Raw genomic sequence first — 27,720 nt, 5'->3', positions numbered from 1 at the left:
GTTGTTACCACACTGAAATGATGCATCACATTTTTGTTTCGGGTCCGATTGCTGTCAAAACGTAGACTCATTTTGATGATTTGCTTAACTTAAACTCCTTTAATGCTCACTTACCTCTTATTACTTTTCTTAATTCCTAGTTTATTGATGTTAAAGGTCATATCCACAATGTTATTCCATCTCTCATTCTCTGGTTTCTTTTGCTGGAAAGGAATAATTCTATTTTCAATGATGTTAAAATGAATCATCTGAATGTTATCCAAAGAGTGAAGGACAGATCATATCTCTTCGTGCTATTAGTTTGATTACCAGCAAGAACTTTAAAAACTACTATGATGTTGCCTCTATTTTGGGGGTTAATTGGGAGGGTACTTGATCAGCTATGAATGTTACTTACTGCATAAACCCATTGTGATTTTCTTTAGGCTTAATGTTGATGCGGTTTACAATGATTCTGCAAACGGTTGTAGTGGTATTATTCGTGATAGTAATGGCCACCTTATCATGGCTTTTACGGGCCCAGATAATAACAGAAATGTTGTTTCTACCCTTTATATATCTATTTTGTATGGTATTAAAATGTGTATTACCCTTAACATCACTAATTTGATTCTTGAAGTTACTTCTAGTAGTAATATGTTACCTCTTTAGGATAATCAGGAAATCTATTGTAATTCTCATTACTTTTATCTTGCCAGGGATATTAAAAGAATTTTAAAGCTTTTTAATTTTTCCTTCAGCCAGGTTTCTAAGGCTGGTAATTCTTGTGCCTCTAAACTGGCTCTGTGGGGGTGTAGTCTCTCCGTTTTTACTAATTTTATCCCTTCTAATATTCCTAGCCCTTTAACTGGTATGATTTATTTAGAAGCTAATGGAATTCCTCATGTTATGTCTTAATTGTGGGCCTCCCCCTTCGGTGGTGTTTGGCTCCTCTCTATTTATTAGAGATCTTTGTCTCTTTATTATTTCCCGTGTCTGTGGTTTTTGTTTTGTTCTGGGTATCTGTTGGAGTTTGTTTTGTTTAGCTGAGCAAACTCGTCTTTGTCTGTTTGGGGCTGTTTGCCCTTTTCGGGATAATGTTGTTATTGGTTGGTTTTTTACTATTTTGTGTCCTGTGTTGATCGTCATTTTAGCAATTGCCTATTTGGTTGATAACTGGAGCTATGATTTCACTGGTTGGTATGATGAAGCTAAGTCCTTTTGTTGCTTTCCTACCTCTTGGGGTGTTGGAAGTGATGAGGGGGTTTTTGTATGGCTTCTTAACATCTATGGTAGGTTGATTAATTGCTGTTGTCTTTACATCTTCTGCTACGAACCTCTAGATATCCTGTATTATCTCTTATCTTTCTATTTTTATAGGGCTACCCATGATCCTCTAGCTAATTTTACTTTTGCTGCTGGTTATCCCCTTGCAGCTCAGTGGGTTATTTGGTGGCATGTTGATTATCCTGGGATAACTGTCTGCATTTGACCGTGGTGGAGTTCTTTTCCTGTGATGTTTGGTACCTGTGTAGGATTGAGCAGCATGCGGTCTTTCCTCATGAGGCTATTTCTTTTGGTTTACTCTGAGCTCTAATAGTTATCAAACTATGAATGATCTTGCTATTTTATGTGGTCTACTGGCCCTCCTTCTCTACTTCTAGTTGGATGGAACATTCTTAAACTTCTTTTTTTGTCATATCTTTAATCCTTGTTTTAACTGTGAGAATATTTCTTTGAGCTACTGGAATACTACAGCTGGGATGGATTGGATCTTAATATTATGAGCTCATCTGATATTGGTTTAAATTGTTCTTATTTTTCTTATCTTTTTTCTTTGCATTCCTCTTATCTTATATATTTTGCTAATACTAATTTTTGTTGTAGTTGTCCTGTTTCATGTATTTCTTTTTCGCAGAGGATGCTGATCAGGATTGACTTCAATTTTGCTAGAAAGATTGAGCCTTATTGTTATCCTTTGATCTTTCTCTTTTGGATGCTTGGCTATAACATCAGTAGATTGTTACTAGGTTACTTTGTATTTTTGGTAGTGGAGATAATTGGCTCTTAGGTTTTCTTTCTCTTTATTTTGTAGCTCTTTTGAGCAGTAATGAGATGATGGTTTCCTTTAAGAACTCTGTAACATGTATCTTATATTAACGCGTAGGCCCCTCCGTGGAAAATAAAAAGGAAAGTCACCAAGTTGTGCTTAATGGCAAATAATCTTGATCAGTCAGATCAAGAAGAGATATGTGACTAAACCTATGCTAAACTGTTAGAAGTTTCTAAGAGAATTAATGATGCATATAGAAAGCTAAAGACAATATATGATAGTATGAATTTAGAAATATAAGAATTATAAAGAGAATACGAAATCCATAGGAATGATCATGCATTGATAGATAACAACCACATGAGCTTACTGATGAATTTGATGACTTGAATAAGAAGAATGATATTTTAAAATCATCTTATGCTCAATTAGAAAAAGAATTTAAGGATTTTAAGGATGAATTAGAAAATAAAATGCATTATTTAAATTATAATAATAATATTTTAAAATATTTAAATGCATTTCTTAAACTAAAAATAAAAGCTCTTAAGCAAAATAGGAAACCACCAGCACTTGAAGATTTTACTAATCCTATTTTGTATCCAAAATTTTTAAAACCCAAGAAGAGATAGAGTTGTTATAAAAGATTGAGAAATCCATTTCCTAGAGTTAAATGTTATTCTTGTGGCATGATTGGACACATTGCATAAACTTGTACTTTGGATAGAAAAACTCATTTATTGTGGAGATCTAAGATGCATAACTCAAGTCATATCATATATGCATCTATTTTTAAATTTCCAAAAGGAGAACCCAAACTTATTGGGGTTCCTAGATCTAACATTTGATAGTTTTGTAGGCATGCTCTCATATAAGGCCTCGTGAAAATATATGGTACATGGATAGCTATTGCTCAAAGAATATGACTGGAGATACTAAGCAATTTATATCGCTGGAAGCCAGAAGTGGAGGCAGGGTTATACTTGGAGATAACACCTCTAGGAAAGTGGTTGGATTAGGTATGATTGTCAACTTGCAAATTTTTTTTATTAAAAATGTGATACTTGTAGAAGGCTTAAAGTATAATCTATTGAGTATTAGCCAGCTATATAATAAAGGATATACTATAAAATTTTTTCCTACTAATTACATATTAAGCCTAAATGATAATGATGTTTTCAATGGATTAAGGGTAAATAATATTTATATGCTAGTTTTAAATTATATCAAAACTCCTAATGTTTTTTGCTTGAAAACTATTTCTAATGAATCATGGTTATGACATAGGAGACTTTATTAATCAAGCATGAAAAACCTTAGGAAAATTACCCAAAAGGAACTGGTTAGAGGATACCAAAACTAGACTTTACTAAGGATCACCTTTGCGATGCTTGTCAATTAGGAAAATAGGTAAATTTATCTTTTCAGTCCAATAAGGATCTTAGAACTAATAAACCTTTGGAAATTTTATATATAAATCTTTTTGGACCAGTTGGAACTGTAAGTCTAGGAGGGAAGGTATACGTATTTATGATTGTTAATGATTTTTCAAGATTCACTTGGGTTAAATTCTTATATCTTAAGAGTGAATCATTTGAGGAGTTTAAAGATTTTTTGACTTGGATTTAAAGGAAACTAGGATGTGAGATTTTAATAATCCAAAGTGATAACGATGGTGAATTTGAAAATGAAAAATTTAAGGATATTTATAAAGAGAAAGGAATTGATCATAATTTTTCTGCACTTAGAATCCCTCAGTAAAATGGGATAGTTAAAAGAAAAAAATAAAATATTAATAGAAGCTGCTCGAGCCATTTTGGCTTCCTAAATATTTTTGGGATGAAATGGTTAGCACTGCATGTTATGTTCTGAATAGGGTGAACATCAGATCAAAATTAAATAAAATACCCTATGAGTTTCTTAAGGGGAGAACACATAATTTATCACATTTGCATATTTTTAAATGTAAGATATTTATTCATAATAATGGAAAATTCATCTTAGAAAAATTTGATCCAAAATCAGATGAAAGAATTTTTCTTGGATACTCTAATGTTGGAAAATCTTATAGAGTATTTAACAAAAACAACTTTGATAATTGAGGAGACCACACATGTTGTATTTGATGAATCTAAAATTTTGGAAGAGCCAAATTTGGAAGAGGATGAAATAGAAATAACCTCCCAAAGGATTGAGAAAGTTAATTTTGAAGAAAATTTGGAGTTTAAAAATCCAATGCCTAGAGATTTGAGATTTTCTAAAACCCACCATAAGGAATTGATTTTTAGTGAACCTAGTGAGAGTGTTAGGACTAGGCATGGACTAATAAAAGAAATCAATTATTATGCATTTATTTTAACAATGGAACCCATAAATATAAATAATGCACTTTCAGATAAATTTTGGATTTTGGCAATGCAAGAAGAATTAAATGAATTTATAAGAAATGAAGTTTGGGAATTAATTACAAGGCCAAAAGATCAAAGTATAGTTTGAACTAAGTGGGTATTCAAGAACAAAATGAATGACTTATGAGTTGTTATTAGAAATAAGTCTAGATTGGTGGCTATGGGGTATAATCAGATTAAAGGGATTAATATTGAGGAATCTTTTGTCCCTGTAGCGAGACTTAAAGAAATTAGGGTTTTGATAGCCTTTATCTATTTTAGAGGATTCAAATTGTTTCAAATGGATGTTATAAGTGCCTTTTTAAGTGGTTTGATTCAAGAGGATGTTTATGTTGAATAACCTCTAGGTTTTGAAAGTTCAAAATACTCAAATCATATTTTTAAATTAAAAAGGCATTGCATGGATTGAAACAGACACCGAGGGCTTAATATGAGAGGTTAAGCACTTTCCTACTTGAGAGATTTTTTGAAAAAGAAAGTGTGGACGCCACTCTCTTTTTAAAGAAATTAGAAGACAATATACTCATTTCACAAATTTATGTTGATGATATCATCTTTAGATCTACAAATAAAATTATTTGTGATGATTTTTTTAAAATAATGAGTAGTGAATTTGAGATGAGTCTAATAGAAGGTTTGAGTTACTTTCTAAGTTTTAGCATTAAGCAAATTGAGGAGGGACTATTTCTTAGTCAGTCAAAGTATGTTAACGACATCCTCAAAAAGTATGAAATGGATAATGCTAAACCTGTTAGTACACCTATGAGTTCCTCAGTTCAGTTGGTTAAGGACCAAAAAGAAAAAAATTGTTGATCAAATGAAATTGAGGTGAATAATTAGATCTTTGCTTTAATTGACTACTAGCATACCCAATATTATGTTCAATGTTTGTTTGTGTACTGGACTTCAATTAGGTCCAAAAGAATCACATTTGATAGTAGTAAAAAGAATTTTGAGATTTCTCTTGGGAACTCAAAACTTAGGGATTTAGTATCCTAAGTTTAGCTCTTCATTTAAAATAATTAGATATTCAGATTCAGACTTTATAGGTTGTAGGGTTAATAGAAAGAGTATTTTTGGACCTTATCAATTTATAGGAAATTCTTTAGTTTCTTGGTCCAGTAGAAAATAAAATTTTGTAGCCCTATCTACTATTGAAGCTGAATACATTTCCTTAGGAAGTTGTGTGGCACAAGTTATTTAGTTGAAATAACAATTGATTGACTTAGGATTTATAATAGGCACAATTCCAATTTATTGTGATAACACTAGTGCCATTTGTATTTCAAAAAATCCTATTCAACATTCTAGAACCAAACATATAGACATAAGACATCATTTTATAAGGGATCATATATCCAAAGGAGAAATTAAACTAAACCATGTATTAAATGAAAATTAACTTGCAGATATTTTTACAAAACCACTAGCCTTTGATACTTTTAGCACATTAAGAACAAGACTTGTTGTGATTGATCTTAATGCTTAATTAAAATTTTCTATAAACTTGATATGCGTCTTTGTGTGTTTTCTATTTTTGTACTTTATGTGATTATTTGTGTTTGTGATTTTATGTTTTGTATGATTTTTAAATGTTTTCACATCGGATTTGTTGTTTCTAATCGATCGTGTGAATTTTTCTAAGTGTTCTATTCGTACTATACGAAATTATTTTTATCCTGTATGAATTCTATAGTATTTCGATTATTATTTTGAACTGATTATGTAAAATTTTTATTTTCCAATAAATATCATACTATACGATCTCTATATCATCCTGAACGATGTGTATTCATTTGTATGTACACAACTAGACAGTTATCCAGAAAGAATCAATTATTATAATTGATTGTACATAGAACCATTAGTTTGTATGTACGAACCACGTGTCATTCAATATGGGGGACGAATATATCCATCATTAAAATGATCTTAAATAATCGATCATCCTGGACGAACTCCTGTTCATTTGTACAATCGTATGGTCAAAAATCCTATATGAAAAGATGCCTCATTACTTGCATGATTACAAAAAGTCTTTTTATTTTGAACGTATTCGTTTGTACATATGAAATTTATTTTGTCATGTATGAATCATCAATCATATAATACGAACCTATTTTCATACGTACGAAAGATTATTTTTCTTTAAACACGAGAGCTATGGAATTCATTTTCATTCACTTCAATAGCCTTTTCCAATCTTTCAAATCTTAGCAATGGCCAGTTCTAGCAAGAGGGGTAGACTCACTAAGGGACCGTCTTTCAGGGGTGGAGATGACAACTTTCTATTCAGGGCTAATGAGGATTTTTTTTTCTTAGGTTTGTTTATGCCAAGATTACTCCTTCTAGAATCATACTTCAAGAGGATATCCACTTCCAAGTGATGACTCTTTTTACTACCACTCAATTTGCTTTTATCCTTACCTTAATTCATGTCTATAACAAAGAAACATTTCACTACTTTCTAGAAAACATGTCATTTAATGAGGATGAGAGTAGGATCAGATCTTTTGTTTTTAAGAAGAGGGTAGAAATAACCAAGGAAGATTTGGGAACCTTTTTGAATTTAAGAACTCAAGGAGTTAGAGCCCACACTTTAACTTATACATCTAATTTTGATTGGACTGAAATAAATAAAGTTATTAAAAGAATTGAATAAGTATGTCATTTCCATAGGGTCTCTTCTTTAAACTAAAATGCAAGGGTCATTCAACATGTCCTTAGAACCTCTATTATTCCTAAAGCTGGTTACCGCATTAACATTACTCCTCTTCTATTTAGTATTACTTACCTTATCATGACTGGTCAACCTATAAATGAAGCCCAACTTATTATTTATTATATTCATGGCCTTTCTAAAATTGAACATGTATCTCACAAGAGGAAGATAAATATTGTATTAGGACACCTAGTGACCTATATCCTTGAGAAGAAGTATAATCTTGTTAATCCTGATCCTCTACTTGAATTGCCTATCTATTTCACTAATGCCTCATTTCAAGCACTTTTTGGGAGGATGATAATATAAGTGAGGATTATGAGGGAGAAGAAGAAGCACCTGCACCTGCACCTATGCTTGCTCATGGACCTAACTTTTAGGAGATGGTCATGCATTTTGACTGTCTAGAGAGTCATTTTGGTCAACACTTTGATCAAATTCATACTCACCTATAATAGGAGGATGCACAATACCAATAGGACATGGGTTGGATTCAAGGTCAGTTCAACTCAGTGAACACCAATGTGGCTATGATGAATAGCTATTTTTCTATCTTTAACCAGCCACCACCTCCAGACCAGGGCCCCTTAGATTTATAAATGTATTTCTTATGTGTTGTCCTTTCCAGTCCTTAGGGATTTGATGTGATGATTTCTGTAGTTTTTATACTTGTATTTGTTAATGTTTTTTGTACTTGTATTGTGTCAGATCTTTAATGTTGTTATGTTTTTTCATGATTTGAGATAAATGTTTTGATATCAAATGTGGTTCATTATATCATCTTCATATTAATATCAACAAAAAATATCTTATTTTATTTAGATGATTTTATTCTTTGTTTGAAATATTAGTTTGTCTATATGATAATTCTAATTTAATTGATCTAAAAAGTGTTATAATATGAACTGCATTACAAAAATTAATTTCAGTATGAAATATAATTGTTCAAAAAATATAAGTTAATTTATAACTCGATCAAGTTAAGGCTATCAATCTCATACATAATTTTAATATTATTATTACAATTTTGATATCTTATTCTTTTTTATTTTTCTTTCAATATAATTATCTTTATACTTAAAGAAGTTTGAGTTTTTAGATTATTAATTTTGGAAATATCAATTAAAAAAAATAGATAAATATACAAGTGCACAAAAATCAAAAGAATGCGCAGTGGTTTACAAATTAAAAAGAGGCACAAAATTAGCCCAAATACAAAAAGATGCACAAAGTGTGCCACAAATATCTAAAAAGATGCACAATGTCACCAAACAAGTGTATTGAAAATATTATTTCCTCTTTCTTTTAATCTTTAATTTCAAATCAATTTAATATTCAATTATATTTTGTATTGAAAATTGACTTTAATCAATCTTCATTTCAATAATTTTCCTTATCAAATTGTCCAGATTGTTTTATGACCTTGATATATTTATCTTGTCTATGTTATATTTTAATTTAAATGTTATGAATCTTTATTTTTCTCTAATGAACATTAATCTTGTTATGACAATTATAATTCCATCTCTTTCAAGATAAATTATCAAAGGTTTCTCATATGAATTTTACATTTTTGTTGTTTTTCTTCTTCTTTCTTTTTGTTATTGTAAAAAAAGGGGGAGAAATATTATTTGTTTCTATTTATTTTTTGTATTTTTAGTATTTGATAGTGTTATTTTAATTTTCATTTTTTGTTTGAAGTGTTTTTGTAACTGGAGTGTTTTGTGATTTTATGAAAATTTTAAAAAATAATATATAGATTTGGACTTAATAGAAATTCCCTTATATTCACATGGCTTATTCATTTAGGGGGAGTTAAGGAGAAATTTAGGATTTTACATTTTATTCTTTTTTTTTTGAAAGAAATGCAATCAGCATTAATAAAGAAAAGGAAACCAAATACAGGCTACAAACTAATAGAGAGCTTACTTCATACTACATTCTTCCTTTACAAGTTTAACAAAGGAAGAAGGAAGAGAGCTCTCACTAAAAAATGTTCCAAATGAAGTCATAAGAAAAGGATAGGTTAGCACAAAAATCAGCTATCCTATTACCTTTCTACCAATACATTTAAAAATGACATTACTCCCATACCTTAACCCGAAGAAATCTTCATCTTCCTTGATTCCAATCCTCTTATTACCTTTGCTGTACATGTTGAGAAGAAGTTGAATAACATTCTTATTGTCTCCCTCTATGATGACACCTTTGGCATCATCCAAATAATTGTGTAACAAATACTTTAAAGAATTGAAAGAATAAAGTTCTAGTTGAGATATATCCCAATGCATCCCATAGAAACCAAAGGCACGAACCAATCTTCCTCTATGGTCTCTAACAATTCCTCCAATGCCTGCTCCATAATTTCTTCTCAATGCAGCATCAAAGTTGATTTTGTACCACTCGGGTGGTGGAGGATGCCATAATTCTGTAGACAGTCCAAAGGACTAAAAAGCATCCCAGTTTTTCGAGAGCACTCTGTGTCTTCTATCCAATGCTACCATGCGGATAACATTAGCAGCCAGCATTGATACACTATCCTCTTTCTTATCATGCTTTATTTTATTTCTATCATTCCATGAAATCCATAACAAAGTAAAGTAGAGCTTTACCATCCCAGGATTCTTCTCGTACCAGAATTTGCCTTCATCCAAATAGTGCTGAAATGAATCAAATAAGGGAACATGAAAACCCCATTCCCGAAGAGTGCCAATATTCTTTTACAGCTTTGGACACTTAGAAGTGACATGGTCTACATCCTCCACTCCTCCACATCCTCTAGGACACCAATTATCATTGGATAAACTCCTTTTCATCAGAAAATCAGCTGTTGGAATCGCATTTTTGCAAAGCCTCCAAATAAAAAGTTCCACCCGGGCATACAATTTCAACTTATGAATCCATAAGTAAGAGCTCCCCTCATTCAAATTCACCGACTCTTCCTTGATCAATGCAGTAATTTATTTACCAGTAAATTTGTATTTAAGATCCATAAAATCATCCTCCACTTCTTGATCAATTTGAATGCTACTAATAACATAAACCAAGTCTTCACCGAAAAAAAGAAGTAGTTTATCAATGTTCCATTTTCCTTCAAGAATGAAAAAATCCAGAGTTATATTATCCTTGTCAAAAGAAACAATAAAAGTTGGCCATCTGAGCAAGATTTTGTCAAAAATCCATGTCCTTCAATACGTTAATTCGAGTCCCATTCACCACATTCCATCTAATAACATTCCTCATAGATTTCCACCCACTAGCAATGATCTTCCAAGCCAAAGAACCCCCTTTAATCTCATCTTTCTTCCACTAGTCTTCACCGTACTTGATCAGGAGATTCCTATTTAAGGAGTTAGGATTGATTACCAGATTCCAAGAGAATTTAGCTCTCATAGTTTGGATACTGCTAACAGCTGAATGGATGCCCCAACCACCGGCTGCTCTTGGCTTACAAAGCTCTTCCCAAGCTATATAGTGCATCCCCTGTTTTCCATCTTGATTCTTCCATATGAAATTCCTGCAGTATTTCTCAAATTCCCTGAGCACACTTAAAGGAATTAAGGAATGGGATATTAAAAATAAAGGCAAATTACAAAAAACAGAATTGGCAAGCACAAGTTTTCCAACTAGAGAAATATATCTATTTCCCCAAGCATTTAAAATCTTCAAAGCTCTATCCAAAAGAAATTGAAAATCTAACTTTTTCAATCTTCTTAAGGCCTATTTTGTTCCCAGATATTCCATCTCCTCAACCACCTTGATCTCCATAATTTTTGCAATCTTCTTCTTCTTTCTCCTCTCAACATTCTTACTAACAATCATAGATGATTTCTTAAGATTCAGTTTTTGTCCTGTCCAACCACAGTATTTGCTCAAAATGACCTTCATCTCCTTGATGCTTCTAATCTTATACTTAGAAAATAAGAGGATATCATCTGCATAGAGCAAATGAGAAATCACCTGACCTGAGGAAGCCACCTTAATGCCTAACTCCTTTCCCTCCTGAGTAAGAGCATTGGTAATTAATGGGAACAAATGATAAAAGGAAAAGGGGATAATGGACATCCCTGATGGAAACCATTCCTCCCCTCAATCCACTTGTAAAGGCTAACATTTATAATAATTAAAAATCTAGGCTCCACAATGCACTCCATGATCAGCTTTATGAATTTTACGGGAAAACCCAGGCTTCTCATCATTTCTTCAAGAGTACTCCAACACATGCTTTCATAGGCTTGCTCCAAGTCTATTTTGATTTTCAATTTTATTCAAACAATGATTGTTTTGCCATTATAAAAATGGGGAGATTGTTGAGATAGTTGCTACTTAGTTTTGCATGTTTGATATTCTTACAACTTGTATATTTTTGATGATTCCAAATATTATTACTTTGATTATTATTTCTTCTAACATATTTTGGAAGAATTTTTTTGCTCTTGTGTGTACTAACATTTTAGAGAAATCATACTTTGGATTGTTGAAGACTTCAAATTAAGATCAGTTTAGAGCTTATTATAATTGTAGTTTGTATTTTCCATTTTATTGAGTCTAAGAAAGTGTGATTGTAATTGAGTAATTGAGCATATATAAACACACTAGGGGAGAGTTTAAAATTTATATTTTTTAAACTGATTGTACTATATGATATCACTTCGTACGGGATGATCTGGTAAGTTATTTTTCCCGACGAGCAGTTGAATGAACAAAAATGAATTTTTTATCTAAGTATGGATCGTACGGGATGATCATAGCTTCGTATAAGGATGAACGTCTCGGGTTTGTTCTCGTACGAAGATCGTATGGGACAATCCTAGCTTCATACAAAGATGAACATCTTAGGTCTATTATCGCACGAAGATCATACGAGACGATCCCAGCTTCATACAAGGATGAATGTCTCGGGTCCGTTCTCACACCAAAAACTTTTCTAAGTATGGATCATATGAGATGATTCCAGTTTCATATAAGGATGAACATCTCGGGTCCGTTCTCGCTCATTTCAGCTCAATATTTCATACAGAAGAATTTTGAAATTTCCTAACTATTTGTCATGGACGAACTTGGTTCATACTGGATGATGATTGAGTATGAAATGATTTTGTATCGATTCATAATAGGTTTGTATGCAATAGTATTTAAAATATTCATATGTAAAAATATACTATCGTATTGTATGATCGTTACGCTCTAATTTGAAAATTTTAGTTTTTTTGATGATTTTTTGTGTCAATTGTATAAAAGGCCCATTAAGAACTGATGTTAAAAATTGTCGTCTTCATGATTTTTCAAGGGAAATTGAAGGAGAGAGTGTGAGAGAGTGTTTGAGAGAGATTTTTTCTTAGTGGAGTGTGAAGGATTCACATGGTTACTCAAAGGTAAGGATCTCTGAGTGTGATTTGTGTTTTTCACGCTTCCGCTTGTCTTTCTAGATTGCTCGTGAGAAGATCTATGAAGAAGATCTGGTTCTATACCGACACTTACAAAGTGTGAACAACCAACGATACTCTGCCAACACTTGGAGAGTGTGAAAGGACGATGGTACTCTACCAACACTTGGAGAGTGTGAAAGGATGATAGTTCTCTGTCGACACTTGGAGAGTGTGAACAGCCAAAGGTACTCTACCTACACTTGGAGGGAATAAAAGGATGATGATTCTCTGCCACATTGGAGATTGGTGGAAGAGAGTTTTTTAAAGGCTTCTCCACCTTGTTGTGGGAGCAAAAGGAGAGTCACTTTGGTAATAGTGCAATACCTGAAGTGGGAGGCTTTAGGGAGTGGAAGTAGGTCGTGTTTGATAGAACCACTATAAATTTCTATGTCTTTTATTTTCCATATTTTTTTTTCTGCAACTTATTTTCTGTGGTTGAAAAGTTTTATTTTTGAAAATTTAATTAACTTTCTTTGTGAATCAATCAGTTTTATATTTTACATCCAAGAGAATTTTTAAATTACCAATTCACCCCCCTCCTCTTTGTTAGCCTTGGGACATTAGTTTAGGTTTAACAACCTAATCTAGATTCAACAAGAATCAACACCCAGGGCACACCAAGAGGGGGAGGGGTCATTTAAAATTTCGTTAATAAAGCCTTTTTTACTATTTAGACCAATCACAAGCATAAATAGATGAAATTAATAAAAATAATATAAATTTTCTCCTTTAATTTTCATAACAAAAAAAAATGATAAAATAAATTTTTTATTTTTATTTTTTCACTTATTATTTTCTTTTTTGACAATAATCCAGATAAAAAAGCTTGAACCACAGTTTGGAAGTAATGATAAATGTGCAAGAAATTAAAAGGTAGGAAAAGTAAAATATAGAAAGTAAAGTGGAACATGCATACTTGATTTTATAGTGGTTTGGTTAAAACTTGACCTATGTCCGCTCCCCTGAGTCCTCCTCTTTGGGTATTGCACTAAAACCTTTATTATCTCTCATTTATCCCCATAGTAAGGTGGAAAATCTCTTACACAATCTCTTCTACTAACTTGATGAGGCAGAGTATTAAGATCCTTTTAACCCTCCTCATGAGGTGGAGAACTAGAAAATAATTTATCAGCCTACTAGTGAAGGAAGAGAACCTTGGAATCCTTTTTCACCCTCCTAGTGAAGGCAGATAACCTGACAATATTCAGCCTTGAAATTTTTGTCCCCAAAGCAACCCTAAAAGACCAACAAAGCTATTAGAGGAGTCATGGTGTAAGCTAACTTGAAGTAACCGTATGTAATCTCGTCAAACTACTTCTCCCTCTCTCATAACTTTATCTTATCCTTCTCCAAAGCTCTAATACTTGCAAAGCACTCCCTTACCTTCAATTTCCAATCATCTTTCAAAAGGATAAATGAAATTATAATTCTATCGACTATATTTGTATAGTAAGATTAATGATCATAAAGTACAAATAGTTTAAAAACCAGAGTTCACATAGTACTATGAAATAGTCAAATAATGAACTATTCAAGTTTTATATACTGATCATATAGTATGATCTTTAGATCATATGGTACGATTAGTTTAATTATCTTAAGATTATAAAAGATGATCTAAAATTACCTATACTAGTTATCCTGAAGGATTAGTTTAAAAACCAAAGTTTTATTCAAGATGATCTAACATATGATCAGATTTCATCTATGTTTATCATATGGTATGATCCATATTATACAGTACAATTTGCCATAATAATTGAACCTTTATTTGAATGACTAATCACGATGGTTAAATTAAATAATTTTGTAACTATCATACTGAATGAACATCATCATATAACATGATTAGTTCAAAAATAAAAATTAAAAATACGTACTAAAATTCTATAGGTGGCTAGAACTTCTGGGTTAATTTGATCGTACAGTACGGTCATATTTGTATTGTATGATTATTTTAAAAATATAAATTATAGAATTAGTTGTTTTAATTGATTTTTTGAATAAATGATATTAAAGCATGATTTGGAATGTACAATATGATTTATTTAAAAGTAACTTTAAATTTATTTTCTCACTCCTTGTGTGTATGTGCCTAGTTTCCAAATTAGCAAACACTCTTACATGACTTCGAAAAAAGAAATAAAAAATAAAGAAAAGTATATTAAAGACTCTTGAAAGCATCTTCCTATTCTACCCAATCTAGAGCCTTAAAAGTTCTTTGATGGTATAAGATGTACCTAAATATTTAGTATATACAAAAACATATATGCAATACAAATGCTATTTGAATTAGATATTCAATTATTAATAATTATTATCATCAAAATCATATGCTCATGATCATAGATTGTAATAATATAATTGAAATTTTTAGATGGGGTCATCCTCTAACATAATGACGATATCTATATCTTAGATAAGGAATAAGAATCATCATCTAAGGAGTAGAGTTGAGAAGTTTGTTGGATGTTATAGCTGAGGAAGTTAAAATGAAACCCACTGAACTAATTATTGAAAGTCTAAAATTATATTAAATTGTCCATTAGCAAGCGAAAATTGACTCCATCTTATATCATATGCTGTTGGAGAAGGGAATGTTCTCTAAATAACAAAATCTTTACCTCTCCGTGAACATAAAAAGCACCTGTAAAATCATACGTTTGAATTAGAGCTGTATAGAGAAATAGTGGTGCCTCCACTTGAAAAGAGAAATATTCAAGTAAGAGATGTAAAATCTATAAATTTATAAATAGTAACAAATCATCAAATAGATTTAGGTTGACTCTCTGAATAAAATCATAAGTTTGTTCCTATCACTGATCAAAGATATAAAGTGGTGAATTAATGAAGATATAATCTAGTTATGCAAAAGTGAATCTTATAGACACCAAAAATAAGGAAGAAGAAGAAGAACAAGACATTTGTTTTTGCTTAAGCTTACACTATTAAATTGTCTTTCATTAATGTTTACACTTTTTTATTGTTCATTTAACTAGAATAAAAATAATTATTAAAATTATAAAAGTTAAGATAATAATAAAATCCTAGATTATAGTTTAAACTACATTATAATTTATAGATTAGAAAACTTAATAATTAACTAACTTAGATAATTTAATTTATTGATTTAACTTGAATTTTTAAGTTATACATTTATACATTGACCTTCAAATTGAATGATGAATAATTAAGGTTAAAAAGTAGATATGTGTAGCTTAAAATTGGAAATAATAGTTACTTGAAATTAGAATTAGTGATATTTTTAAATTTTTAAATTAAAATTATTAGGATTGGAAGAGGATATTAACAAAATTGATATTCAAAATTATTAATTATATATTCCATAAAAAACGAGAAGAAAAGAAATATGAAAAGTGTTACTATCCAGGATCCTAAGCATATGATGTTGAAGATATCAAATATTATTGGATTTCTACTTTTTTCTCGTGATATTATTATTGGATATTTATTTTGTGCACACTAACATTTCATGTATATTGTACACCATGCAAAAGGATCGACTCAAGACTAGATAGAATATGTTTTATATTTTTGTAAGAGTCTATGTTTTAATTTATATATTTTTTATATTTCTTGATTCAAAAGTTTTGTAAAAGGTGTATGTAGCTTAAAAACAATGTATGCACACACTAGGGAGAAAAATTATGTGTTTAATTTATGTGAAGATCATCTAGTACGATCTAGATCATAATGTATGATCTGAGTAAATTAGGGATTAATTGTCAATATTTATTTTAAAAAAATAAATATCATTATAAATTAGGGATTTCTTTAAGGACCACCTATGTGATGCATGACAATTAGCAAAATAATGTAAATTATCATTTCATTCCATCAAGGTCATCACCACCTTTAGACCATTAAAAATCTTACATATAGAATTATTTGGGATATTCCACTTAGATTCTAAGAAAATTAGGATGTTTCACTTAGATTCTAAGAAAATTTGGATGTGAGATAACTACTATCCACAGTGATCATGGTCAAAATTTTGAGAATGAAAAGTTTGAATCTTTCTATAAGGAGATATAAATTAAGCATACATTTTTTCCCCTGGGACCCCTTAATAGAACCAAATTACTAAAAGAAAAAATAAAACACTAGTAGAAGCTTCTAGGGCTATGCTACCTGAATACTTTATACCTATATATTTTTAGGCATAAATAATGAATACTACTTGTTATATTTTGAATAGGGTGATGTTAGATCAAAATTAAATAAGTCGCCTTATGATCTACTTAAGGTTAAGTCACTTAATTTTTTACATTTTCATGTATTTTAGTGTAAATATTATTCTCTTCAATGGTAAATTACCTCTAGGAAAGTTTGACCCTAAGTGTAAATATTACACCAAAAATAAAGAGTCTTCTTAGACTATTCTTCTATAGGTAAAACCTATAGGATCTCTAATAAGAGAACCCTAGTTGTAGAGGATTCCACCTATATTGTATTTGATAAATTTGATAAATCAATTGAACTTGGGTTAGAATAAGATGATGAAATCAGGATTACCCAAGGAGTAGAGTCTATTGACCTAGGTGTTAGAGTAGAACCTTAGGAGCCATTGCTTAGAGAATGAAGACGCTAATCTAGTCATCCTAAGGAGCTCATTTTAGGAGATCCTTTTGTAGGAGTAAGAACTAGGCATGTTCATAGGAAGGAGGTTAATTATTATGTGCTCATCTTTATGCTAGAACTCTTAAATATAGACTAAGACTTATCTAATTAATTCTAGATCCATGCAATATAAAAGAGTTAAACTAATTTATTTGGAATAATGTATGGGAGTTGGTTAAAAGACCTATGAGCTAGAGTCTAGTTGGTTCCAAATGGGTATTTAAAAATAAGATGAATGATTTTAGGTTAGGTTAGTGGCTGAGGGGTATAATTAAATTGAAGGTATTGATTTTAAGGAGACATTTTCCCCTATAGTTAGAGTAGAAGCCATTTCTATTAGATTTTACATAATTCCTCTTTTCCCAACCATGTGTATAAATTAAAAAGGCCTTATATGTGCTGAAGAAAGTACTTAGGAATTGAATGAAAGGCTCAATACAGTTCTCCTACATAATTCTTTTATTAAAGGTAGTGTAGATACCACCCTATTCCTAAAGAAAATAGGAGATAATCTTCTAATTATTAAAATATATGGATGATATACTATTGGTATCAAAAAATAAACATCTTTATAATGATTTTTAAGTAACCATGAGTATAGAGTTTAAAATGAGTATGATTGGAAAGCTAACATATTTTCTTAGATTTAGTGTGAAGCAAAGGGATGATGGTACATTTCTCACTCATAGTAAATATATTAATAAAATTAAATAAATTTGATACAAAAGGTACTAATGTAATAAATACTCCAATGAGCTCTACCATTCAGTTAGATAAGGATGTAAGTAAAAAATTAGTAGATCAGAAAAGTATAGAGGGATTATTCGATCACTCTTTTATTTGACTACTAGTAGACCATGTATAATATTTAATGTTTTTTTTTTATGTGCTAGATATTAAGCTAATCCCTAAGTATCCCATATAACTACAATTAAGAGAATTCTTAGATATCTTATTGGCACCTAAAACTTAGGAGTCTGGTATCCTAGAAACAACTTCGTTGCAACTTAGTTTTTATAACTATGTTTTTATATCATGTGTGTTTTTGAAGATTCCGAAATCTTATTATATTGATTATTGTTTCTCATAATATATATTGGAAATAATATTTTTATTTTTATTTTTTGTGATCTAATATTTCAGGGAAATTGTACTCCAAACTACTAAAGATTTCAAGACACATTAGATTAAGGTTTATTGGATTTTAAGTCTATAATTTTATATTTTTGTTGTGTCTGAGAGAGTGTGATTATAATTGTGTAACCGTGCACACACACACTGGGGGAGTGTACAAACTTGTATTTTTTGAAAATTAATTCTTATTGTACGATCAAAGATTGTATGGGATGTTTTGACCTAAGTGTTCCTCTAGAATGGAGTTAATCAAATCATGCCTGGAAAATTTACTAAGTCCTGTTCGTACTATATGAAGTTACATTCATACAGATGACATCCATAGTATGAAATGACAATGTACCATTTTATCCCAAAAAAACTCAAAATTTTTCTGAACTGATCATATTGTACTATCATAGGTTCATATAGATGACGTCCAAAGTATGAAATGTGTGCATTCCAGTTTGTCCATAAAAATAGGTAAAATTTTTGATCTGTTCATACTATAGGATCTCAGGTGATTACAGACGATGTCCAAAGTATGAAATAGACTCATCCATTTTTGTACAAAATGAAGCATGATTTTAATTAAATAGATCATACTGTATGATATAGGGTCTATACATTATATTATCTAGAGCATGAAATTAATTCATACAGAATCATACCAAATGAATCAATTCAATTTTGAACTAATCATACTGTATGAAGTCAGTTCGTATATACTCTAACTAAAGTAAAAAATCAATTAATACAAAAACATTTGAGCATTTTTTTAACTGATCGTACATATGATGTGCGATCATACTATACGATCCATGATGGTTAAATAAAAATTTTTAGTTTTCTAGATGAGTTTTTGTGTCATTCATATATATGAGTTCTTAAAACTAACTATCTAAGAAATCCTACAAATTTTCTATTGCAAACTTCTTTTAAGAGTGCACTTGGAGAGTGTTTGGGAGAGTAAAAGATTTCTAAAGAGGGAATTGTGAGGGGATTCACAAGGTTGCCCAATGATAAGTATCTCTTGCTTTTTTTAATGTCTTCCTTTCTCTCTTGAAGTATCTTAGAAGAAAGTTTTTAAAGGAGCACCGGTACTCTGCCAACACCAGAAGGGTATGAAAGGACACTGGTTCTCTGCCAACACCAGCAGGGTGTGAAAGGAAGATAGTTATCTGCCAACACAAGGAGGGTTTTAAAGGAAGATGGTTCTCTGTCGACACCAGGAGGGTGTGCAAGGATGAATGTACTCTGCCATACCGGGGATTGGTGGAAGAGAGTTAAAGTGTAAGGGATTTGCTGCCTTGTTATTGGAGCAAAAGGAGAGTCACTTTGGTATAATGAAATACCTGAAGTGGGAGTCATTAGGGATATGTTTTAGGTCTAGTTAGACGGAAACACAATAAATTTGTTGAGCTCTTTTTTTTTTTCTACATTTTTAATTTTTTACACTTTTAATTTGTGGTTGAAAATTTTATTTTGATAAATTTTAATTGTGCTTATAAAATTATAAAAATAGTTTTTTCAATTCTTCCAAGAAAATTTTAAATAATCAACTCACCACCCTTTTGGTTAGCCTTGGGACAATTGAAATAGGTTTAACAACCTATCAGACTTACAAGTGAAAATGAGCATGACTACTTTTGAAAATTGTAACACACTTGAAGGGTATTCGATCATTGGTCCCCCATTATTGGATAACATCTCTTTCAATTTTTTGAAAACACCAACGTCTACTTTCTTCAATCACTTGACTATTGCATGTGTATTTTAGTACGTGAAGGACACACTAGGCCAATTAGACTTGTAAATGGCATTATAATTAAAACACTATTTACTAACTATAAAGTAGAAGAAAAAGACTTAGCTTAGTTAAACATGAAATGTTAAAATAGTTTTTTCTTTGCACTTAAATCTAAAGACTATATGAGTCTCTCTACACGTAAAACTGGAAAAAATTTTGGGATAGACTTTGTATCACTATGAAGGGACTAATGAGATGAAACAATCTAGATTGAATATTTTGCTATATGATTATAAACTATTTTACATGAAACCAAAAGAATCTTGAACTAACATGTATACTTGTTTCACACAAATAGTCATCTCATTACATGCTTTAGGTAGGGAATTACTGAATGATGAAAAAGTAAATAAAATTCTTCGTTGTTTGTATGCTGCTTATGATGAAAATATAACTGCTATAATAGAATCAAAGGACTTAAATGTTTATTTTATTAACAATCTTCTTAGATAACTAATTGCTTATGAGCAAAGAGTGAGTAAAAGACATATTATTGCAGACGAGAAGCGAAAGGAGAAAAATATAGTATTAAAAGTGGATGACTCAGAGAGTGATTAGTCTTAGCCTGAGGATGAAGATAACATTTCCTTAATGACAAGGCAATTCAAAAGATTTCTAAAAAGAAGCAAAGGAGATGCCAACATTTGAATAAGGGTAAGTTCGACAAAAATTCTAAGGCTTATAATGATATAATTTGTTATGAATGAAGGAAGCCTGGACACATCAAATTCGAATGCCCAAATCTTAAAGCCAATCCTAGCAAGGAGAAGGTTGAGGAGAAAAGCAATGTAAGGAAGGGAAATGAGAGATTATAGAGACCATTTTAAGTGAATTTAACTTCAGTTTCTTCAAAAATAGAAGTAGAGGAAGAAGTAACCAACTTGTATATGATGGATGACAAACTTGTTCAGTTAGATTAAGAAGATGTATGCAACTTAACTATTGAAGAGTTATTTGATGTTTCTAAGAAAATTCATATTGCCTATAGAAAACTCAAAAAGATGCATGCTAGGTTGAACATAGAATTTTTAGAATTACAAAAAGAGTATGAAATTCTTAGGAAAGATAACACACTGATTGATAGCAACCACATTAAATTGTTAGATGAGTTTGATGAGTTGAACAAATAGTATTAACTATTAAAATAATCATATAATGAACTTTAAAATAATTTTAAAACATTTATGGATGAATCTAATAGCAGAGAGCACTATTTAAAAGTTAATAATGCTATTTTAGAAAGTGCTAACTCATTTTTTAAAATAGAATTAAAAGCACTTAAGGAAAATACTATACCAAACACAGTTGAACAATTTTTCAATCCTGATTAGAAGCTAAAAATGTCAAAACCTAAGAAAAGATAATTTTATACACGTAGATTGATAAATCCTTTTCCCTGAGTGAAATGTTTTTCTTATGGATTAATTGGGCATATCTCCCATATCTCACACACTCATAGTGAAACTTATTTAGTATGAAGACCTAAGATGTATAAAATAAATCATATTAAACATGCATCTACATTATTTTTTCCAAAAGGAGATCCCAAACTTATTTAGGTTCCTAAGACTAATGTTTGATTATCTTATAAAAAAACTCTCATACAAGACCACATGAGATTATTTAGTACCTAAAAAGTAGATTTTTGAAGCATAAAATAGGAGATACGACACAATTCTTATCGCTAGAAGCCATGAATGGATGCAAGGTTACACTAGGAGACAATACTACTAGGAAAGTGGTTGACACATGCATGATTAGAAATTTGACAAATATTTTCATTGAGAATACTTTATTTATAGATGCCTTAAAGCACAACGTGATAAGTATTAGTCATCTATGTTATAAGGGTTATAGTAAAAAAAAATTTCCCACTTGCTACATAAGAAGCCAAAATAGAATTGATATTTTGCATGAAATTAGAGTAAATAATGCATACATGTTTGATTGAAATTGTATTAAATTTTCTAAAGACTTTTATCTTAAAATATTTACTGATGAATTATAGTTATGACATAGGAGACTTTGTCACTCAAGCATGAAGAATCTTAGAAAAATTACCCAAAAAGAATTGGTTAGAGAAATACATAAAATAGACTTTACTAAGGATCACCTGAGTGATGCATGTTAATTAGGAAAATAGGTGAAGTCCTCATTTCATTCCATTAAGGATCTTAGAACTAGCAAACCATTGAAAATCATTCATATAGATCTTTTTGGACCGATTAGCACTATAAGTCTAGGAGGTAAAGTGTTTTAATTTGTTATAGTTAATGACTTTTTAAGATTCACTTAGGTTTATTTTTTATTTTATAAGAGCGAATCATTTGAAGAATTTAGAAATTTTTGCTATTAGATTCAGAATAAATTAGGGTTTGAGATTTTATCAATTTAAAGTTATCATGGAGAAGAATTTGAAAATGAAAATTTTAAAGATTTTTATAAGAAGAAAAGAATTGATCATAATTTTTCTACACCTAAGACCACTCTACAGAATGGGGCTGTAGAAAGGAATAATAGAATATTAATTGAAGTTTCTATAGATATATTAGTAGAATACTCACTTCTAAAATATTTTAGGGATGAAATGGTTAGTGCAACTTGTTATGTTCTGAATAGGGTGAATATTAGATCAAAATTGAATAAGACTCCATATGAACTTCTTGTAGGAAGAACACCAAATTTGTCACATTTGCATATTTTTATATATAAGGTGTTCATTCATAACAATGATAAAACTCCTTTAGGAAAATTTAATCCATAATATGATGAAGGAATTTTTCTTGGATATTCTAGTATTGGAAAATCTTATAGAGTATTTAATAAGAGAACTTTGGTAGTTGAGGAGACCACACATGTTGTGTTTAATGAATTTGTCATTTTGGAAGAGTCAAGGCTGGAAGATAATCATATTAAAAATATCTCTCAAGGAATTGAAAAGACAAATTTGGAAGAGAAGGTTACATTAGAAAACCCTTTTGGCTAGAGAATGGAGATTTTCTAAGAATCACCCTAAGGATTTGATTTTAGGTGGACCTAGTGAAGGTGTTAATACTAGGCATGGACTTATTTAAGAAGTGAATCATTCTTCCTTTATTTCAATGATTGAATCTACTAATATAAATTAAGCACTTTCAGATAAATTTTGGATTTTGGAAATGCATGAAGAATTAAATCAATTTATTACGGATCTATTTTCATGGATGATGATTTTGATGATAGCAAACACTCTTATTGCAAACACTCTTATTATGATTTTGATGATATGTTCTTTATGAGTGCCTTATCTACTAACATTTCAGGTCCACACGATCAGACTGTAATTTGGAACCAGCTCAAGATTGTAGACTAGGTATGAGTCAGTTTGTACCCTTTTTTCTTTCTTGAGTCGATTGTATGTGGTGTGGCTCCTGATGCTTTATAACTTGGAAGTTTCTCTGACTGTTCCCTAAAGTTTACTATTTTTGGTAACATCGTCCGAGACAATATTTATATCATCCTAGATGATCAGTTCAAAAGCAGAAACCCTGATTAGAGCATCCTCATTAAAGCAGTCGTCATTATGCAAAAAACATCATCACGGACGATTTTGTATCGGACATGATGATAGGCTCAAAATAGAAAGAATCTGCTGCCAGATCTATTTAGGAATTATTTAATTTTGGACATCATCCAGGGGATCATCTAGGACTATAAAATATTGTCCGGGATAATCCAGGACAATTTTTCCTAAATTAATCTGGCATTGAAGGAAAGCAATTATGACTTGATTGGATGATCAAATCATCCTGGACGATCGAAGGATCTTTCGGGCCGATACACTGGACGATTGGATTTTGGACAACTCTTTTTCAGGGCGATGTTCAGGATGATATTCCATGATTTGTACTGATCGTCCAGGATGATATATTATCGTCCTCGATGATATAAAAAAATTTCTTCTAATCGTCTCAAATCTTCTTGATTGATTGGGTTTATTTTGCACTGATCGTACAGGACGATATTAGAATCATCCTGGACAATAAAGTCAGCAACTTTCATTAATGAGCTCATTTTGAGATCTTCTATTTTAGCTATGACATGACACTTGGCAATTGTCTTTGGCAGCCATTACAGCTTTGTTCTTTTGGGGGGAACCTGAAGAGAGAGCTTGAAAGCGAGTGAGGAATGGGTGAAGTCTGAGAGGGAGAAGATCCTGTGAGGGGGGACTCAAAGGAGTGTGGAGGGGGATTCAACACGGTTGCTCTAACAGGCTTGCACCTTAATACCATAGGATTCAAGTCTTGTCTTGAGGGAAGTTAAGCAAAGAAGAAGATCTCTTTAGTGTCAAAGGACCCGACGACTCCGCCGTACCGGGGAAGGTGGAAGTGATTTTGTAAGGGCTTCTCCTCCTAGCTGTGGGGACTAAAGGAGAGACACTTTTGTGGTGCAATACTTGGAGGGTGCCTCCAAAGAGTGGACATAGGTCAAGGTTTGACCGAATCACTATAAATCCGATGTGTTCTTTCTTTATTACTTTTGCATTTAATTTTCGCATTTGGTTTTTATTGTGGTTATATTGGTTTTTGTTTGTGTTTTAATTTAAAATTTCTTCTTTTCCAATTCACCTCTCTCTTTTTTAGCCTTGGGCCAGTTCATAAGGGGCCTAACATCCCTAAGAAACTTTTAAGTGGAATCAGAGCAGTATTCATAAAATCTAGTTTTTAAAAGCTTTTGAATTTCGATCCATGGCTAATTTTTCAAATCATAATATTATGGAAGGTTATTCAATCACCAGGCCACCTTTGTTTGAAAATATTACATTTGATTTTTGAAAAATTTGCATGTTTGTTGTTTTGCAATCAATTGATTTTTACATGTGGCATATGATTTTAATTGGTTATACATTACCATCACGTGTTATAAATGGAATTAAAACTGATATTCCTTTTAATCAATGGAATAGAGAAGAATAAGTCAATGCTCAATTGAATGCAAAATCATTAAATTGTTTTTTTCTGTGCTTTAAATTTTGAGGATTTTATGTTAGTATCCACGTGCACTACTAGTAAAAAAATTTGGGATAAACTACACACTATATACGAAGACACTAGTGAAATCAAGCAATCTAAGTTGAATATGTTAATGCATGATTATGAACTATTTTTCATGAAATCTTATGAGATAATCTTAGACATATATACTAGGTTTATTCAAATTGTGACATCATCGCATGCTTTAGGAAAAGAATTTTCAAATTTTGAAAAAATTAACAAAATTCTTCATTTTCTACTGGATATGTTTGACGCTGAAGTAGTTGCTATTTGTGAATTAAAAGATTTGAATAAATATTCTATTAATAATTTAATTGGCTCACTCATTGCCTACGAGCAAAGTTTGGGTCAAAGACATATGGATGCAGGTGAAATGATTGTTCTAAAAGCTGAAGATACGGAAAAAGATAGCTTAATTGGTGATGAATGCAATGACTTGTCAAGCAAACCAAAAAGCTCTCCAAAGCAAAAGTATCAACAAAAGAGGAATAAAGGTAAAAATGGTAAGGATGTTAATATTTCTTCTGACCTTATTTGCTTTCGATGTAGGAAGCCTGTACATATGGAAAATCAATGCCCTAATTTGAGAATTTTTCCTGTGAAAGAAAAGGGTAAAATAAAGAAAATTATAAACTGGGGAAATAATGAAAAGAAAAAAATCTCCTAGGCAGACCTAGTTCCTGATGCATCGGACCAGGAGAAAGATAATGGTTAAAAGCCTTGTTTGTGTGTTTGTGTTGTGTTTTATTTTTTAGTTATTTTCTTTTTTTTTGTTTGCTTATTTTGTTTTGATTTTTATTTTGTGTTTTTGTCTTTATTTATTCTTTGATTTTTTTTCTTGTTTCTTGAAATTTTTTCTCTGATCAACACACACATTCACTTTTCTAAAAATGAAAAATCTACTTCCTATTTTTCTTGAAATCTTTGGTAAGTTGTGATTGACTTCTTTAAAAATAGTCAAAGGAAGGAAACTCATATTTTTGACTCTCAATCTCTATTTCCTGAATGAGGTTATTCTACTTTTGATTTAAAATATTTTTGATATTTTAAATTAGTCTTTGAAACTAAAATTTTTTATCTCCCTACATTTTATTTATAACATAGGGATCTTTTGCAAGTTGTTGAATCTAACTCATAATTTTCTTCATCAAGAATTCGCTTTATCAATAGGATGGGTTTACTTTTGTTTTTAAGATTTCAGAAAGGTAGCATATTAAAAAAAAAAAATTGGACGATGATGCCAAAAATAAAAGATGCGTAAAGACGCCAAATTGAAAAATATACACAAAAGTGTATCAAAAATTAAAAGATGCGCAAAGAGCGCCATTCAAATAGATAAGAGGCATAAAATGAGCTCACAAAATTTAATGCTTACCATTCTAGTACTTCTTAAAAGCATAAGAAAACTCTTGATACTTTCGATACTTGATTTTAAAAATTATGATTCCTGATTCAACAATTCGTGCATTAATCTTCTATTAGATATATATTTAATGAAAGGAGTTTTTAAAAATTAGTGTTTCTTTTTCTAATTTATTCCTTGATTTTGATATTGAATTAAAAAGTTTTTGAGTCTTTTTTAAATAACCTGAGTTTGGTTTATCAAATTCTGAATTTTTAACTTTTTTTGGGCTATGTGTTGTCAATACAATTCTATAAAGATTTTGATTAAAACCAAGAGATAACTTTCTCATTTTAAGAATATTTATTTTGTTCACTAGATCAAGGATCATTTTTGTATTTTAACTGTTTTGTCTTTTGTGCCCTTCTCTTTTTGATAATGTCAAAGGGGGAGAATGTACTGTTGAATTTGTGTCCTTTTTCTTATATTTTTTCTTTCAAAAAATTAAAAACAACAAAAAATTTTTATCTCCCTGTTGACCTCATTTTTGTGTGAGGTCACTAAGATCCTTCCAGAATCCAGATCCAATCCTAGACCCTAGGATCTACTCTAGACTTTAGGATCCTTCCTAGAGCTAAACCTTAGGATCCTTCTAGATCCAAGACCTTAGGTCCTACTCTAGAGCTTAGGATTCTTCCATATCCAAATCCTAGAACTTTTCTAGATCTTAGGTCTTAGAAATCCCTCTAGATCCTAGGGTCAATCCAGACTCAAATCAATCCCATCCCTTTAATCCATCTTAACCTCAAATTAATCTCATACCTTTGATCAATTCTAACCTCAAATCAATCCCTACTTTTGATTAAATTCAAATCTCAAATTTCACCCAATTCAACTCCAAATTAATTCAAATTTCAAACATATCCAAACTTTGACTCAATCCACTTGAGAATCCAAATTTCAACCTAGACTTTGATCCTACCTTTAATCTAGCTTTGACCTTATCCATCCATTAACAATCACAACATGATTGTAAATGATTTGGATACCCCAATATTGATCATTCAAATTTGAAATCCATTCCAAATCCAGAAATCTAGACTCAAATTCAAAGTCTTAAGGCCTTGTCCTAAAGACCCCTTTCAAAGAATTTTCAAACATTCCAAAATCTAGTCTAATGGCCTCTGATT

Source organism: Dendrobium catenatum, unplaced genomic scaffold (genome assembly GCF_001605985.2).
Source record: "Dendrobium catenatum unplaced genomic scaffold, ASM160598v2 fragScaff_scaffold_387, whole genome shotgun sequence".
Taxonomy (NCBI): domain Eukaryota; kingdom Viridiplantae; phylum Streptophyta; class Magnoliopsida; order Asparagales; family Orchidaceae; genus Dendrobium; species Dendrobium catenatum.
This window is presented reverse-complemented; position numbering follows the sequence as displayed.